Genomic DNA, 19,303 nt, shown 5'->3' with positions numbered 1-19,303 from the left:
TTAGCTCAGTTAGCACCATCTAGTGGACAGATAGTAGAACTCCATCATCTTTTAGGCTGGTTCTGACGTCACTCTAAAGTTATCTTCAAATGAAAATCGACACCGGGACTGACGAGGGACAATGAGCAGCTTCTTCTCTCCCAGTGTTTCCTCGACAAATGAAGAAGGAAAGTGTCTGTAAAGTGACCTGAAGAGACTTCAGCAGGTGAGACTCTGACCAGAGGAATCTGTAAATGTTTGACGAACAGAATCACTTTGATTCAATTTGTTTGACTGTACAGAAGAAATGGTTCTTTCTGGGTTGTTCTTCAGATTTTATATACGTATATTAGGACTATGGTTAATAACAATGTCTATATGAGGTAAAGGAGAGTGGTTTGAGAGTGATTTGCAATGAATTACTGTTGGTAGTTTGCAGGTAACAACAACAGAATATAATCTGAGTTCACATCATCAGTAAAAAAAACAGGGAGTGTCAGAACTGGTCGGAAAGCTCGGATCAACTGGGCCGTGATGTGTTTTATCCAAAACACAGTTGTACTTCGACAGTAAGGTATTCTGTACTACACATTGCCAAAGTACTTTAAAGTTCTGCTTTGAAATGTTAGGTTAGGTAAAGGTATACAAGTACTATCAGCTAAATGTACTTAAAGTATCAAAGTGAAAGTACTCAGTGCAGTAAAATGTCCCCTGATGGTGTTGCCGTATAATTTGTGATATGATGACATTATTCTCACTGATGCGTTCAGGTGTAAGCTGCATTTTACAGTTTTCAGTGCAATGTTTTGCATTTAATAAGTGAACAGTGACGGAGTGAAAATGACTACCAACCTACACAACCACACAACAGACAACTGCTCTTTAAAGTGTGAAAGCATTTATTAGACTTCAGTGACTCTGATTCATAATCAATAATTCTTTGCACAATAAACATTAATTATCCCACCACAAGTATAAAACAACCAAGTAGGGGTGTGTGTGTGTGTATGCCACAAAAGAGTTTAACATGGTGGGTAAGCCAGGAGAGTTGAGCTTGTTTGTTGCAATAGTATCAGATCTATGCAGTCAAAGAATTTGTGTGTGTGTGTGTGTGTGTGTGTGTGTGTGTGTGTGTTTTCAGCAGTAAAAAAAATCCATGGACTTTTAGAACTGGTCGTACACGGAAAGCCGTAATAAAACTGATCCCATAGTTGCCTGAAGGCATTCAATAGAGTTGAGTTTGTCTTCCTTTTTTCATACACTGAAAATAAAAAGGTCCTTCCTTTATACAGCGGTTATAGTTGGTCTATACAGAGCTGATAGCGACTGTTTTTACTAATGGAGTTATGTCACCTTCTTTCAGCCTTAGGCTGGCTTCACACTGCATGCGTGGCGTGAGCGTGAGCGTGGCATTAGTATGGCGTTTCTGTTGCGTGTCAGTTGCGTGGTGGCTGCGTGGCGGCTGCGTGGCGTTTTCTATGTCTTTACACACCAGAAACGTGTCTGACGCGGCGCTGCTGCTAGCCTTGTCTGGACACATGGATGTTTCCCATGAATATAAACATAAACATAAATATATACTGACCTGATTACAGCAAAGACAATGTCGGCAAAATAGGCCACAGAATATTTTGTTCTGTATTGACAGGTAATGATAATTATCTATATATTTTGTCTAAATTACATTTATATCTGCATTTATGTCAAAACCTCGAGACTTTCAAACATCAACATATCATTTATTAAATTAATATTTGTGTCAAAATGACATCTAAACATCTTTTTGTATTCTATTTTGGCTGGAAACACTTCCAACACGCTTGCGTGTCGGGTGAAAAATAGGCGTCGGTCCGATTTCTAGCAGGCACACGTTTTCTGAGATGTGCGTGTCACGCTGGCAGTGTGCAACCTCTAACCTGTTACCATGGGAGCCACACAGCTGACACGCTCACGCCACGCAGGCAGTGTGAAGCCGGCCTTAGTCGTGGCACTCGGCATAGTTTCCATTCATCACCGCTGATATTTGCCTGTTTTTAGAACCTTTGGTAATTGTATTGTGTGAAAGTGAAAATATCAAAAGGGGTTAAAATGGGTCACGAAGAACGCAAACTTTTTTTATATGCGGATGATGGATTTTGGTTGTAAGTAATCGGCAGATAAGCAGCATTTGTGATCTCAGTTATTGATTCCTTTTCTGAAATATCCGGTCACATGATTAACTGGGGTAAATCAGAGGCCATGCCTCTATCTAAAATAGCCATGAGGGAGTCGTGGCACTTCGAGTAGATGCCATCAAGTTTGACTTATTTAGGGATTGAACTAACACTGGGTTTGGAAAAAATAATGCAAGATAATATCTCTCCAGTTATTCAAGCTATCCAACCGATCCTACAAAACTGGGCAAAAATTAACATATCTTTATTAGGTAGGATTAATTTGCCCAAGATTTAAGGGGACATATTATGCTTTTCCCTGTTTTCTGTCATATCTAATGGTGAGGAGCAGAGAGTAACAACTGTGCTTTTCAGGTGTTGAGCTAATCACTCTGCCCAAGTAGCAGAAGTAGCAGTGCTTCGCCTTCTGAGAATATAGTTCCCAGTATGTATACGGTTAGAAGATGGCTGTGTCTCATGTGACCTTGTTATTTGTACACGCTGTGACTATACAAATCACAACATGTAAATAGGAAAATGTTGGCATTGTTTTGTCACTTATTGGGAGCAGTAGGCTAGATGGAGCCAGTTACCTCCAGGATCTGTGCTAGGCTAGGCTAGATGAAGCCGGTTTAAAAGCCTTTTTTTGACTGTAGAATTTTGCTGCTATATTCTATTAGTGTCAACTGCTAACTATAGTAGCTAACGTTACATGGCTAATGGCAGTAAAAGATGTCATCTGGGCTGCCAGTGTTGTCTGATTGGGTAGTGTTTGGTTCAGAAGCCTTTATCTGCGATTTATTTTTGAAGGTAGAAATTGCTGCTTCACTCCACTACAACGTTAGCTTACTGCTAACTATTGAGAAGCTACATGCTAACGAGACATAGTTGTAATCTTGACCAATGCTGGTCATTTCTCCCAATATTCAGGTCCCTTTACTGCTGGTACACTGCTGGTACATGTCCGGTTGTGTAATATTTGGTTTAGAAGCCTTTATTGGTGATTTTTCACGGTACAAAGCTATATACTCTGTTGCAGTAGCTCCAGCTTCAAGTAGTGAAACATAGAGCGGAGGCCCCGGAGATTCCAGGAAGCACACTGGCCAATCAGAGCAGACTGGGCTTTTTCAGGAGGAGGGATTAAAGAGACAGGTGCTCTTACAGAGCGTCTCATACAGAGGGTGAATCAGCAGTAGCCATGGGCAGTATGAGAAAAATAAAGTCTAGAAATAGAAAGTTTTTTTTGTTCTAGTACAAACACAAAATGCTATATAATAGTTGCCCTTTAATAATATTTTATATATTTTACCTTTACATTTTTCACCCAGCAATTTTAAGATGTATAACACTATTGTAGTGAGCTATGTGTGGGAGGGCAAAAAGCCAAGTTTTAATCATGTTAAATTATATGCAAGTAAAGAGAGTGGAGGGCTTGCAATTTCTAAAATAGACTGGCCAACACATGCTGACACAGGCTAACGTGCTAACACATGCTGGTGACCCAACACAGTAACCTGAGCTATTTAAATTAGCTGGAACTTCTGGTTAAATCTCATTGGCTAAACTCGACTATGCAATCTCACTTTCTTAGTTAAGATGAATGATTTCCTCGACTGGGACCCATTCTGGGAAGTGATTGAAGAAAAAGACCTGATTTCTTTTGGAGGCTTTCCTGACTCAAACGGTAAGACCAGTGCCCTTTAGGAAGCCATTATTGTTTTTCGCCAAAGAAAGTTAGACAAAGACCCATCAAATAATTAAAGCTACATTGTGTAAGAATTAACTAAACTAACTGAATATTATTTCCAGCTCTATCCATCATTTACACGCAGCAGCTGTTCTAGCCACTCCAATATTAACTTTGGTCTTGTTGCTTTGCCTGTCGCGTTGTTGTTTTAATTCTCTTTTTAACTTCCCTGGCGAGTAATCTCCCCCTGGCATTCGTCATGGTGCCACTAGCTATGTTTCCATCCACACGTTTTTGGTTTTTCCACACGAAAAAATGCCTCATGGAAACAATGAAATTCAACTGAATTTCATGAATATCAACTCAAAGGAAATACGTTTGGTCTCATCGGATTTTATCTTGATCGATATACGACTTATGCGATAAACGCTGATGGAAATGTTATTTGCCGAATAAATAATGAATTGCGATTAAGATTTAGGTCATTTTATGGTTGCAACCATTTCCGCCCAGTATTTCTGCTCTGTTTGCACACATGGCGGGTGTCAACAAAGACATGATGGAAGCGGACGAACGAGGAGACGAGAGACTTTTTGAATTTAATGATCGTCTACCACAGCCTGTAGTACGGTTGATGGCCAGCCCTTTCTATTGACAAAATACCTGTAGCCTTCAGCAGGGGATCTAATCGGGACGTGAGTCCCGTCTATTGCGCCATACACCTGTGGCATAAGGTGCGCTCTGGAGTTACGCAGCGAGATATCATGCGCCTCATCCACTCCAGGTAGGTATATATACCTTCGCATCATCCTCGTTCGTATGGCGTGGCACACAGCGTAAACACACTGGTGCATGGTGGTTTTGCTGACTCCAAACGTTTCACCTACCACTCTGTACTCTGCGCATGTAGCCAGTTTGTAGAGCGCAATGGCGTTACGCTTCTTGGTTGGAACCGGAGGGTGATAGCTTGCGACATCTGGGGAAAGGGACGGGCCAATAAAATTACACAACAGGTCAAATGTTGTCTTGGTCATCCGAAAATGCTTCAACCAAAGAGTTTCTGTGAAGTGTCTCTGAACCACGATCTCCCAGAACAGTTTGGAGCACTGTCGTTCCCACACCACAGGCCGCCTCCGTTGTCGTCGGGCATTTACGTGCCTCTGCATCTGCATCATCATAGCAATGTGTTGATAGCATCGTTTTCTTATTATAGCTTGATATGTCGCTATCAGCTGGCACCTAAGCACTATTACAACTTGTGCAATATTGATCATTTGTTAGTAGATGGCGCGATCCATTTTGTCTAGCAAAACATTGTTCGCAAATGTTTGCTTGAATGTTGTGCGATTCAGTGCGAAAATGAATGGAAAAACCTCAAATGTCTCAAATCAATTTGATATACCAATTTGACCGCAAAACAGCATGTGACATCATTACACAACAGGTTTTTATTCGCTTTAAAACGTTGGATGGAAACACACTTTCATCAGCTTTATTCGGATGAGTTTTTTTACCGAACTTCAGATAATTCGATTGACCAGTGGATGGAAACTTAGCTACTGAGTGTAAGAGGGCGAAATGCAGAGGAATATCCCTCTTTTGGCTGATGTATTTTAAAGATGGAGGCGCAACAAGTGAGTCGCTCGTATGTATTCTGAATGATTTTGAATGTCAGATTCTACGCTAAAGGAATACTTTAATTAGTTGATGGAAGTAATTACACATGAATGTGAGCACCAGCCAGATACTAATACTTTGTATTATTAATAACAGCTAATGTACTGACACATAGAGGAGAGCGATGTGTCCTATGTTATGAGGTGAATACATTGTTAATTAACTTCTGAAGTTTCATCACCACCGAGTGAGCCTTTCTAGCAATAACTGGTATGTCTTGATTTTTTATTCCTTCGACTTAGGATTTAATATCTTTTAAAAAAAAGTCGTCTACTGTAATATTACCTAAGTGAATACAGCATTTCCTTTTTTTTCTCAAAAGCATCATATGTCTTAAAATTATATTCCAGGATATACTGTCCTTTCTCTCACAGAACAAGTCATTAGATCAGAATAAAATCTGTTTTACTTCTGTGCATCTCAGATAACATTTTCACTCACTAGCACCACTACTGCTGTCATTACTAGGCAGTGTTTCCTTTAGAATTTTTTTTGCAGTGGGGGCAGGTCTGTCCGAACACCCCAACAACAATATGAGGCATATTTTCAGCTGTGATTGAACTGTATTTTTTGAGGAACTGAGGACGATGAGCTGACAGAACTGACAAGTTGAACGTTGTCCATTTAGAACAGAACCACCGCGCTGACGTTTTTGGTGGAGCTGGTTGTTAGTCGACTCGGAAGAAAGCGAACACTTTGACAGTAAACTACATCAACACAACAGTATGTGGAGTTAAACTGGACGGGCCCAATAACCTCTGAATAGTTCTACTTGTTGTTAAACTGGATGGGCCCAATAACCTCTGAATAGTTCTACTTGTTGTTAAGGATAATTTAAAAGGCAACTGCGACTACATTGTGCGTCTGCCCTATTTATATACCATGGTGGCAGAAATTTTGCCATCAATCAACATAGAGGAAACACTGCTAGACATTGTGCCAAAATATGAACATTAACGTCACTGTCAGTGGGCTTATTTGCTAGCAAACCACCGCTAAGGAAAGATCCATCATATTGATAGCACCTGAGAAAACGTTGCGTGACACAGGTGATTTAACGTCACTGCTCATTTTACATACAGTTTAGCAACAAAACAAAATGCTGAGTGGAACATTACTTAGATTTTTCATGTTGGTATTGAATGGTATGCATCACTTGGAAAGTGAATACAGCGTGTTGCATGAATACATTGTCTTCTGCAGCGGGGAGTCAAAGGCAGAGTAGTTTTTATCAACAACGGTTCATTTACAGGATAGTTCGGATGTCCCTCACTTTCCACTTTCTTTGTTTTAACTTTAAACTCTGGTCAACTCGAGCGCAATTAAGGCTGAAAATGGCAAGTTTTATGGAAAGGTTAGATCATGCAACAAGGCAGGCCTGCTTGGTTTGTTCGGGAATTATTGTAAAGATTTACTAATAATATGTTACAGTATTTCCTCTCTAACTGGGATGTTTTGAAACCGATTGGCGGCGATTTTCTATGGACAAATATGCACGGCCATACCCTGGTAAGAGCAAAGTATGTTTAACCATGTATCCAATTCTAATTCTAATTGATATAGGTTACATGTTACTGTATTTTGTGAACAGTTAATTTAATTTAATATTTTATGTGGCGTTTTCTTTTTCGGGGTGCAAATGTTCCACCAAAACAAGTTCCTTCCCAAGACCATTTTGAAGACCTATGATCACTGCGTCCAGGGCTTAGCGCTGCCCAAGATGATTGTGATTGGTTTAAAGAAATGCCAATAAACCAGAGCACGTTTTCTCCCTATCCAGGGATGTTGTGTGGACTCTTCTTATCGTGTCTTGGGTTTGATTAGCAGTAAATTCATCAAATTCAGTATCCATAACGCTTTTCCGAGCTGTCATACTGGGACACCCGTGAGCGCTGTTTCCATGGTAAATCAGCCATCAAGGCTTACGGTGCTGTTTGTCACTCTACTAATGCTGTACTCACGCTGTGGTTTATTTGGTTGTCATGACCTCGCGAGTGAAGTTGCTCACCCTTAATAGGTAGAGAGAGCGGATGACTGTTCACTTGAGTTCATTGGAGCAGACAGCTCTGCAGAGTTGTGTAATGATAATTTTGATCTAATGACTAATGAAATTATTTAGTAGCGGTGCACCCGACAATCAAAGGTATCAGGTAAACAGATCAAATCGATTGATAAACTACTAAAATAATCTTTATTTTCAATTTCAAACTACTTTTCATTTGTCATCTGTTGTTTGTATCAGGATGCAACAGCAGAGACCTGGACCTGAACCCAGCAGTGTGTCCATGAGAAGTGACCGGTCTATGGCTCAACCTATTTACTTTAAATGTGGACAAGCTGCAGATGGGGGGTAAGAATATAAAAGTGATCTGGGTTACTGTTACCAGGGGGCAAGGTTAGGGGTTAGGTTTGGATTAAAACGCAGCATCCGTGATGGGTGCTACGAGGGGCACAGGCACAAGGGGACCATAGGTGTGGAAGACCACTTAAAAAACAAAAAAACTAGTTCAGTTATTTAAATGGCAATTAAAAGGAATAAGTGTTTAAAAAGCCCCCCATCTACCCCATTGTAGAGGGTGAAACATTTTCGGGAGTCCTGCGGTACGGGAGTCAATTTCACTATCGGTAACGTGTTCGGGACGGACAAAGCATAGAAATCAACGGGAGCAGGCGGGAGCGGGACAGAGATTAAATTAAAAAATTACGCTGCAATACGGTGAGTGCACCCAAAGATTGCAGGGCATTTTGTTTTAGAAAAGAGAACTACTTACAACTCACAATTCGTTTGTTGATTGGGAATACCGTGACCGGCGGGAGTCCTGAAAAATTGTCACTACCCAACCCTAACCCACCCCCCAATAGTGAGAGACAAACGGCTCTGCTCTGCAGCACTGCATTCACACTACTTGTGTTATAACATCAGCGCAGCAGAGCAGAGGAGCTGCTCTCGCTCCCTCGGGCCATCGCTACAGCAGAAACGTACACACACAGACACAGACACACAGTCTGATAACTTTAGACAACACAGGGAACAAAACGGGAGGGGGACGGGATCCGGGAGTCTTTCTCTTGGGATTTTGCAGGACAGGTTTTTTTTGGGGGGGCAGTCATGTGATCGGGATGTGACGGAGTATTTTCGTGGGCTCGGGATGGGATGGGAGCGACAATTGATTCCCATGTCACCCTCTACCCCATTGTCACAGTGTGACAATTCATTTTTGCAAAAAGATAAATGACAATTGATATAATGATAATTTATTTACATTAAAAATATTAAATTTATGAGCGCTAAACTGCCAAACATCATTTCTTAAGACGCTTAAGCCAACTTACACTTTATTGATCACTTCATCTAATTACTGAAGGTCCTCCTATTCCCTTTAAAGTTGGGCAAGATGAAGGAATGTAATGATGGGAGGTAACAATTTAAAACAGAACTTACTTATCATCTGAATCTCCTGAGAAGAAGAATCAGGTCATGGTGGAGAGCTTAATAGTCTGTTGTAGGACTCAACAATATACAGTATAGTGCCAGCAGTGACATAACAAAATGTGAAAGGTGATCTTGAGTACAGTTCATGCATACTCCCGTACCTTAACCTCACTGCACCATCAGCATCCCTGAACCACCCTCCTGTTCTGTTTTCCTGATCGATCCAGATGGTCATGATGTGTTTAAGAGTTCCTGGAGTTACACACAGGTTGGATCCTGGTTAAACCACTGACAGAGGTTCTTTGGTGATGTAAGCATGTCATGTAGCTCTGATGATAAAGTTAATTTTGCCTGGCTCTATTTCCCATAGATCCCCCCAGCTGATCTTTCTCCTCTCAATGCTTTCCCACCACAGCCGTTACCCCTGACCTTATAACCTGGATTAAATATCACGTAAATGTGATGCATTAAAGGTTTTGTGGTCTGCTCTGGTTATTTTTTTGTGGTCAGCTAAAGTTAATGTTAAAAGTTGCTGCTGATACTTCCTGTATGTGTTTCACAATAAATGCAGCTTGTCAGAATATTCTCCAGGGTTCCTCGAGTGGATCAAAGAGGACATGTTGGTGTCTACTCTTGCCCTAGGCGTGGAGGTTGGATACATTTTAAATCCCACTTAAATTTAGAGGACACAACAAATGGATGCTAGGTATTGTAAATTCAGGCTTTAAACAAGTGAACTTGTCCTTGAGTTACTTGATAGTAGACTGGAGAGCAGATGTATCTGTAAGACTGCAGCCAAAGATCTTTTCAAGGCTCTTGTTTGGTTTCTCAGAGATTGATGGGGTCAGGTTGCCATCCAGAGAGAAACAGAATTTGACCACAGCTCTGCCATTATGCAGAATAAGGGACCTGGATTCAGTTTCAGAAGTTCTTTCACACCCTGTTGGATCCAGTCTCAGCTGCCTTGACCAACTTTACAGCCAAAAGGGCAACCGGATGGTGCCACAGGTTTTTATCTCCTTCCTGACGTGATGTCACTCTAAAGACATTATCCTGGAAGTGACTTTCAGGCTGAAGTTACTGTATTTGTTAGGAACGAAGTCCTTGACCTTTTCAGTAACCTAATGTGGGTTCAGGCCAGCTTGTAAGGTACGAACCTACAGTATATGCATGTAATCAGTGGACGATCCGCTACATCTTAAGCCACAGCTGCATTCTCACTGCAGATAAATGGTCACACTTGTTTTTTAGGGACATTGCCCTGAAGCCCATCTTGATGAGGTGCTCATTCTCTCTCTCTCAAGTATTTGTTTAAAGTTCTGTCTGCAGCTAGCCTGAGTTCTTCCTATTCCCCTGGAAGTTTCTTCATGAGCGGCCAGCTGTCACTTCACTCACCCAACTTGTTCTTGGTTGTCTCCAAGTGTGTTTCTAGGTGTCACTGGCTACACCAGATGTGGTTGTTTAGATATACACTAAGGTACACTTTATCACATCATTAATGACTGGTGTTTCCGCTTTTTCAACATTTGACACCCTCTTCCAGGTGACCCAGCCAACCTTGCTCAAACCCCATAGATCACTCTGTCAATCCATGTCCACCTGGATCTTTCAGCAGTTTCTGATGTGATCCTCATGGCTCATTAATGCTCAGCAGTGTGACCGCTTTGCAGAGCGATCAGCCAAAAAGCCACAACTTCAACATTCACAGTTTAAACAAGATAACCTGCGTTGAGGCTTCTGACTGTAGGACGCTTTCAGGCCATTGTAATGTTAGTGGTTCATGCCACCCAATCTACCTCCTGAGCCACAGTTGCCCTGTTATTCGTCGTCGTAATCTCAGAAAACCTTTAGTTAGTTGTGTGCAGATTTACAACAGTAACTGTTGTTAAACTTGTTGATGTCTTCTGTACAGATTTCAGCAGGAGAGCTCAGAGGGCCTCATTGGTCGGTCTGCCCAGCAGCAGCAAACAGACTTGGACTCCATATTTCATGTGTGTACATGTACAAACACAACTTTTGCTATTAACTACAGATTAAATGCTGAACATTCTTAAACGTGCTACTCTGTTCAAAACAGCAGGCCTTCAGACTGATAAATAAGATTTTGTATTCTTAAAATTACACGTTCAGTTCATCATTCTGTTCCAGCTGCTGGGGGAGAAAATTGCTACTTTTGGAAAGAACGAGCTGAAGAAGACCAAAAAGGTTCTGAGTCCAGATTACCTACAATGCTTACAGAGTGAGAGGGAGGATGAGATGTTGGATCATGAGGATGAAGAGCAGAGGAGGACCATTATAGAGGCATTTCTGAAGATCACACTGTACTTTCTTAGGAGAATGAAGCAGGAGGAGCTGGTTGATCGTCTACAGAGCAGTACGAGGATTTTAACTGATTTAACATGATTTTAAAATGGGACATTTACTAAGCAATATATAGTCATGCTTTGAGGAAATGTCAATGTTGAAATATGTTGTTTGACTTATTGATCTTCTTTTTTGTGTTTTCATTAAGGAAGTCGTTCTGTAGTTTGTAAGCGTAAACTCAAGTCCAAGCTGGAGAAAAAGTTCCAGTGTGTGTTTGAGGGGATTGCTAAAGCATGCAATCCAACCTGTCTGAATCAGATGTTCACAGAGATCTACATCATGGAGGGAGGGACTGCAGAGGTCAATAAAGAACATGAGGTCATACAGATTGAAACAGCATCCAGAAAACCAGACAGACCAGAAACAACAATCACATGTGAAAAAAAAAAAAGACATCTTTAAAACCCCACATGGAAGAGATGAACCGATAAGAACAGTGATGACTAAGGGAGTGGCTGGCATCGGGAAAACAGTCTTAACACAAAAGTTCACTCTGGACTGGGCTGAAGGCAAAGCCATCCAGTTTATAATTCCATTTACGTTCAGAGAGCTGAATGTGCTAAAGAGAAAAAGTAGTTGGTGGAACTTGTTCACCACTTCTTTAGTGAAACCAAAGAAGCAGGAATCTGCAGGTTTGAAGAGTTCCAGGTTGTGTTCATCTTTGATGGTCTGGATGAGTGTCGACATCCTCTGGACTTCCCTAACACTGAAATCCTGACTGATGTTACAGAGTCCACTTCAGTGAATGTGCTGCTGACAAACCTCATCAGGGGGAATCTGCTTCCCTCTGCTCGCCTCTGGATAACCACACGACCTGCAGCAGCCAATCAGATCCCTGCTGAGTGTGTTGACATGATGACAGAGATCAGAGGGTTCATTGACCCACAGAAGGAGGAGTACTTCAGGAAGAGATTCAGAGATGAGGAGCATGCCAGCAGAATCCTCTCCCACATGAAGACATCACGAAGCCTCCACATCTTGTGCCACATCCCAGTCTTCTGCTGGATCACTGCTACAGTTCTGGAGAAGGTGTTGAAAACCAGAGAGGGAGTAGAGCTGCCCAAGACCCTAACTGAGATGTACATCCACTTCCTGGTCGTTCAGTCCAAACTGAAGAACATCAAATACGGTGGAGGAGCTGAGACGGATCCAGAGAGCAGGAAGATGATTGAGTCTCTGGGTAAACTGGCTTTTGAGCAGCTGCAGAAAGGCAACCTGATCTTTTATGAATCAGACCTGACAGAGTGTGGCATCGATATCATAAAAGCCTCAGTGTGCTCAGGAGTGTTCGCACAGATCTTTAAAGAGGAGAGAGGACTGTACCAGGACAAGGTGTTCTGCTTCGTCCATCTGAGTGTTCAGGAGTTTCTGGCTGCTCTTTATGTCCTCTGAAATTCACCAACTTTGGAGTTAACCTGCTGTCAGAAGAACAAACGTTCAAAGTGTTCAAAGAACAATCAGCAAGTTTTTACCAGGGTGCAGTGGACAAGGCCTTGCAGAGTCCAAATGGACACCTTGACTTGTTCCTCCGCTTCCTCCTGGGTTTTTCACTGGAGACCAATCAGACTCTCCTACGAGGTCTGATGACACAGACAGGAAGTAGTTCACAGATCAATAAGGAAACAGTTGAGTACATCAAGAAGAAGATCAGTGAGGATATGTCTGCAGAGAGAAGCATCAATCTGTTCCACTGTCTGAATGATCATTCTCTAGAGGAACAGATCCAACAGTACCTAAGTTCAGGAAGTCTTTCCACAGATGAACTGTCTACTGCTCAGTGGTCAGCTCTGGTCTTTATCTTACTGCCATCAGAAAAATATCTGGATGTGTTTGACCTGAAGAAATACTCTGCTTCAGAGGAGACTCTTCTGAGGCTGCTACCAGTGGTCAATGCCTCCAACAAAGCTCTGTACGTGCACACACAACTATCCAGACTAATCACAGATTTTCTTGATTCCGAAAAAAATTATTCTGTTTGTAATTGTGTTTTTATGTGTTTCTTATTCCTCTTCAGACTGATTGACTGTGACCTTTCAGAGAGAAGCTGCAAAGCTCTGTCCTCAGTTATCAGCTGCCAGTCCTCTAGTCTGAAAGAGCTGGACCTGAGTAACAACAACCTACAGGATTCAGGAGTGAAGCTGTTGTGTCCTGGACTGAGGAGTCAACACCGCACACTAGAAACTCTTAGGTTGGTGTTCAGATATGTGAATATGATGACCCTCTGAGCTGTTATCTTCTTCATATGTTAATGGCCTTTTTATTAAATTCCTTTCAGACTGAGTGGCTGTTACCTCTCAGAGAGAAGCTGTGAAGCTCTGTCCTCAGTTCTCAGATCCTAGTCCTCTAGTCTGAGAGACCTGGACCTGAGCAACAATGACTTGCAGGATTCAGGAGTGGAGCTGGTGTCTGATGGATTGAAGAGTCCACACTGCAGACTGGAAATTCTCAGGTTGGGCTTTTTATTGTGTCCCTTTCAGACTGAGAGGGTGTAAACTGTCAAAGAAAAGCTGTGAAGCTCTGTCTTCAGTTCTCAGCTCCCAGTCCTCTAGTCTGAAAGAGCTGGACCTGAGTAACAACATCCTTCAGGATTCAGGAGTGAAGATGGTGTCTCCTGGATTGAAGAGTCCACACTGCAGACTGGAAATTCTCAGGTTGGTGTTCAGCTATTTACAAATGATAACCCTCTGGGCTTTTATTCTCTTCATATATAAATTATTAGTTGGGCTTTCTATTGAATCATTTTAGACTGAGTGGCTGTAACCTGTCAGAGAGAAGCTGTGAACGTCTGTCCTTAGTTCTCAGCTCCCAGTCCTCTAGTCTGAAAGAGCTGGACCTGAGTGACAACAACTTGCAAGATTCAGGGGTGAAGCTGGTGTCTCCTGGACTGAAAAGTCCATACTGCAGACTGGAAACTCTCAGGTTGGTTTTCATCAATCGATAACTGCCCACTCCTGCCCATCTGATTAGCATCACCACGCTCGATGGGTTGGAATTAGAAAATGTGGCGGTGTACAAGTACTTAGGTGTATGGTACAAATACGTAGGTGTCTGGTTAGACAGTTAAATTAAATTTAACTTTATTTGCCACCTTTTTCACATGACTTTTGAACGTTAGGGTGGAGTCATACATGACTCCTAGATACTTGAATTCATTAACAATATCAAGCTCCTGTCCTCTAAGGAACACATTAGAATGTGACACCTTCATGTTTTGTTTAGTAAACGTCATGCAAACAGTTTTTTGGGGTTTAGGTAGAGACATGACTTAGTGAGCCAGTCATCAATGTGAACCATAGCAGATCTAAGTGTGGATGCTATCTCTTGATAGTTCTTAGCATGTGTAAAGATTACAGCATCATCTGCATACATCTGGACATCAACATTTTTACATGCCTCTGGTAGATCATTTCTATACAGTGTAAACAAGATTGGACCAAGTATGGAGCCTTGGGGGACCCCTACTGGACATTCACACAGTGGGGACTTTGAATCATTAATACAAACACATTGCTTTCTACTGGACAGATATGATTTTATCCAGTTGAGAGCTTGCTCAGAAAAATTAAAATATGTTAATTTAGATAAAAGACCTTCGTGATTAGCAGTATCAAAAGCTCGCTTTAGGTCTAGGAAGACAGCATCAACATAAGAACTCTTATCTAAGTATCCTTTAACCTTTTCCAAAAACAAACAAACAGCTGTTTCTGTCGATTGATGGGCCATGAACCCAAATTGCATAGGGTGGAGTGAATTATTGCTTTTATTGAGATGTTGAATCATTAATTTACCCACCCATTTTTCAGCTATTTTAGAAACAACCGGCAAAATACTGATTGGCCGATAATTTGCCATATCTGATCTTTCACCCGATTTAAAAATGGGTGTGACCATGGCCAACTTGCATGCTGATGGCACAATGGATTGTATTAAGGACTGATTAATCAAATGTGTAATAGGCTGTATAAGGGTATCTTTGTGCCTTTTTAAAAAAATGGTATCAAGGTCATAGATATCCATTGCCTTAGAATTTTTTAAGCCACTGATGATATTTGCTACTTCTGTTTCAATTATTTGTTGTAGGTGAAAAATCAGCAGTGCATAATTAATGGTACAAATAGAGTAGCTAGGTAAATTTAAAAGTTGGGTTATTTCATGAACAGAGTCTAAAAAGAAGGTATTTAGTTCTGTAGATATGATGGTTGGATCTGTGACTAGTTTAGTGTTAATTTTCAACTCTAGTTCTTTATTGTTAAAATTTTGTTTTCTGCTAATCAGCTTGCTGATGGTTTGCCTTATCTTTTTCCCATTTCCTCTTGCCTCTTCAATAGTATCAATGAAAAACTTGGCTTTAGCTTGTCTCAGCCTTTTTATTACTCTGTTTCTTAATGAGGTAAATTTTTTCTGTTGTGAGACCTGATTTTAAAGATTGTTTCAATAATTGATCTCTTTCCTTCATAAGTTTCCTACACTCTTCATTAAGCCAGGGCAATGTGTCCCTGCTTTCTTTTGGCTCCGCTTTCTGAGGTAGGGCCCCCTAGCATTCTTAATTGTTGAGGTGAATTGGTCACAGTCACTCTCCAGACATAAAAGTGGCAGCGACCAGCCTCTTTCTAGATTCGAACAAAAGGCAGGATTTGATTCTGAAATAATATCCTAATTTAAGTTTTAATCTTTTTGCTAGCTGCTGAATATGAAGGGTAAAAGAACGAGATTCATCAATTAAAATACCAAGATATCTGTACTTACAAACACATTACATTTTCATACCCTGGGAAGTTAAGATTGAAGGGAGATTTGATTTAGATTTTGAATTTGAAAAAAGCATGACTTTAGTTTTTTTCTGCATTTAAAACAAGTTTTAAATCATAAAGATTCTGTTGAAGCGTGTTAAAAGCAAGTTGTAACTGGGAGAGGGCCTAGTCTGCGGTGGGTGCAGAGCAATACAGTACAGTGTCATCAGCATAAAAATGAAATTTTACATCAGACACGTTATGATCAATGTTATTGAATTTGTGTTTGGTAGATTATTTCTCTGTGGTAACAATGCTTTCTGGCAATAAATCTTATACCGTTGGAAAGCCTGTTTAGTTCCCTTTCAAATGGCGCCCCATTTGTAAAGAACATGCATTTGTGGGATGAGCAGCAGTGCTGAGTATCAGGCTGGTGACCAGCATGAGGAGGAGGTGCCAGGCTGTTGTGGCTGTGTATGGTTCTTCCACATGCTACAATATGTCTTGTTTCTTCAAACTTCAATCATCCAATCCACCAAACACCAGATGAGTCAATGGCCGAATAAGCTGTTTGGCATTGGAAGAGAAGATTTGGCAAATCTTTCATGGGTGCAACCGACATACTCAGTGGGGACTTTGAATCATTAATACAAACACATTGCTTTCTACTGGACAGATATGATTTTATCCAGTTGAGAGCTTGCTCAGAAAAATTAAAATATGTTAATTTAGATAAAAGACCTTCGTGATTAGCAGTATCAAAAGCTCGCTTTAGGTCTAGGAAGACAGCATCAACATAAGAACTCTTATCTAAGTATCCTTTAACCTTTTCCAAAAACAAACAAACAGCTGTTTCTGTCGAGTGATGGGCCATGAACCCAAATTGCATAGGGTGGAGTGAATTATTGCTTTTATTGAGATGTTGAATCATTAATTTACCCACCCATTTTTCAGCTATTTTAGAAACAACCGGCAAAATACTGATTGGCCGATAATTTGCCATATCTGATCTTTCACCCGATTTAAAAATGGGTGTGACCATGGCCAACTTGCATGCTGATGGCACAATGGATTGTATTAAGGACTGATTAATCAAATGTGTAATAGGCTGTATAAGGGTATCTTTGTGCCTTTTAAAAAAATGGTATCAAGGTCATAGATATCCATTGCCTTAGAATTTTTTAAGCCACTGATGATATTTGCTACTTCTGTTTCAATTATTTGTTGTAGGTGAAAAATCAGCAGTGCATAATTAATGGTACAAATAGAGTAGCTAGGTAAATTTAAAAGTTGGGTTATTTCATGAACAGAGTCTAAAAAGAAGGTATTTAGTTCTGTAGATATGATGGTTGGATCTGTGACTAGTTTAGTGTTAATTTTCAACTCTAGTTCTTTATTGTTAAAATTTTGTTTTCTGCTAATCAGCTTGCTGATGGTTTGCCTTATATTTTTCCCATTTCCTCTTGCCTCTTCAATAGTATCAATGAAAAACTTGGCTTTAGCTTGTCTCAGCCTTTTTATTACTCTGTTTCTTAATGAGGTAAATTTTTTCTGTTGTGAGACCTGATTTTAAAGATTGTTTCAATAATTGATCTCTTTCCTTCATAAGTTTCCTACACTCTTCATTAAGCCAGGGCAATGTGTCCCTGCTTTCTTTTGGCTCCGCTTTCTGAGGTAGGGCCCCCTAGCATTCTTAATTGTTGAGGTGAATTGGTCACAGTCACTCTCCAGACATAAAAGTGGCAGCGACCAGCCTCTTTCTAGATTCGAACAAAAGGCAGGATTTGATTCTGAAATAATATCCTAATTTAAGTTTTAATCTTTTTGCTAGCTGCTGAATATGAAGGGTAAAAGAACGAGATTCATCAATTAAAATACCAAGATATCTGTACTTACAAACACATTACATTTTCATACCCTGGGAAGTTAAGATTGAAGGGAGATTTGATTTAGATTTTGAATTTGAAAAAAGCATGACTTTAGTTTTTTTCTGCATTTAAAACAAGTTTTAAATCATAAAGATTCTGTTGAAGCGTGTTAAAAGCAAGTTGTAACTGGGAGAGGGCCTAGTCTGCGGTGGGTGCAGAGCAATACAGTACAGTGTCATCAGCATAAAAATGAAATTTTACATCAGACACGTTATGATCAATGTTATTGAATTTGTGTTTGGTAGATTATTTCTCTGTGGTAACAATGCTTTCTGGCAATAAATCTTATACCGTTGGAAAGCCTGTTTAGTTCCCTTTCAAATGGCGCCCCATTTGTAAAGAACATGCATTTGTGGGATGAGCAGCAGTGCTGAGTACCAGGCTGGTGACCAGCATGAGGAGGAGGTGCCAGGCTGTTGTGGCTGTGTATGGTTCTTCCACATGCTACAATATGTCTTGTTTCTTCAAACTTCAATCATCCAATCCACCAAACACCAGATGAGTCAATGGCCGAATAAGCTGTTTGGCATTGGAAGAGAAGATTTGGCAAATCTTTCATGGGTGCAACCGACATACTCAGTGGTGCTGCTCATCCCACAAATGCATGTTCCTTACAAATGGGGCACCATTTGAAAGGGAACTAAACAGGCAAAAACAGGCAAAAAGCATTGTTACCACAGAGAAATAATCTACCAAACACAAATTTCCTTACTTTTTGTGCTAAGTTTATATAGACTGTCTATTCATATTATGTTATAAATGATCTATATCACTAACTACACCACAATTTGAACTAACTATATTTTGACTCTTTACTACATTTCAGCAGTGATATAGACTGTCTGTTAATGTATATTGTGTTATTACCATATAACTTTCGCATATCCATCGACTTACACCTCACTTTGCGCTGGCTTTGTAATGCCTACTTTATCTGCACTTTATGTACCCCATTGTATTCTTGTATTGAATTTGAAACTGTATGTTGTCTTGCACGCTTATGCTTTTCTTGGCCAGGTTGCCGTTGCAAATGAAAACCTGTTCTCAACGGCCTACCTGGTTAAATAAAGGTTAAATAAAAAATCAATAAAAAAACTGTGTGACACTGATGACCATCGGGGCTATTATCTTCTTAATATATTAATTATTGTGTGGACTCTCAATTTAATCATTTCAGACTGAGTGGCTGTAACCTGTCAGAGAGAAGCTGTGAAGCTCTTTCTTCAGTTCTCAGCTCCCAGTCCTCTAGTCTGAGAGAGCTGGACCTGAGTAACTATGACCTGCAGAATTCAGGAGTGAAGCTGATGTCTCCTGGACTGAAGATTCCACACTGTAGACTGGAAACTCTCAGG

At 40.6% G+C, this 19,303-nt stretch overlaps 1 protein-coding gene and 1 long non-coding RNA gene across 7 annotated transcripts in view; both read left to right on the top strand.

Annotated features, from left to right (window-relative positions):
- Nucleotides 1-19,303, top strand: part of plekhg2 (pleckstrin homology domain containing, family G (with RhoGef domain) member 2) — a 240,143-nt gene that overhangs the window by 117,322 nt on the left and 103,518 nt on the right. The window lies entirely within an intron of this gene.
- Nucleotides 117-11,647, top strand: LOC120573257. The gene is made up of 4 exons (XR_005641669.1): nucleotides 117-205; nucleotides 7,739-7,846; nucleotides 10,842-11,303; nucleotides 11,442-11,647. It is a non-coding gene; the product is annotated as an uncharacterized LOC120573257 (long non-coding RNA).

The sequence above is a fragment of the Perca fluviatilis genome, chromosome 2 (assembly GCF_010015445.1).
Source record: "Perca fluviatilis chromosome 2, GENO_Pfluv_1.0, whole genome shotgun sequence".
Taxonomy (NCBI): domain Eukaryota; kingdom Metazoa; phylum Chordata; class Actinopteri; order Perciformes; family Percidae; genus Perca; species Perca fluviatilis.
This window is presented reverse-complemented; position numbering and strand designations above follow the sequence as displayed.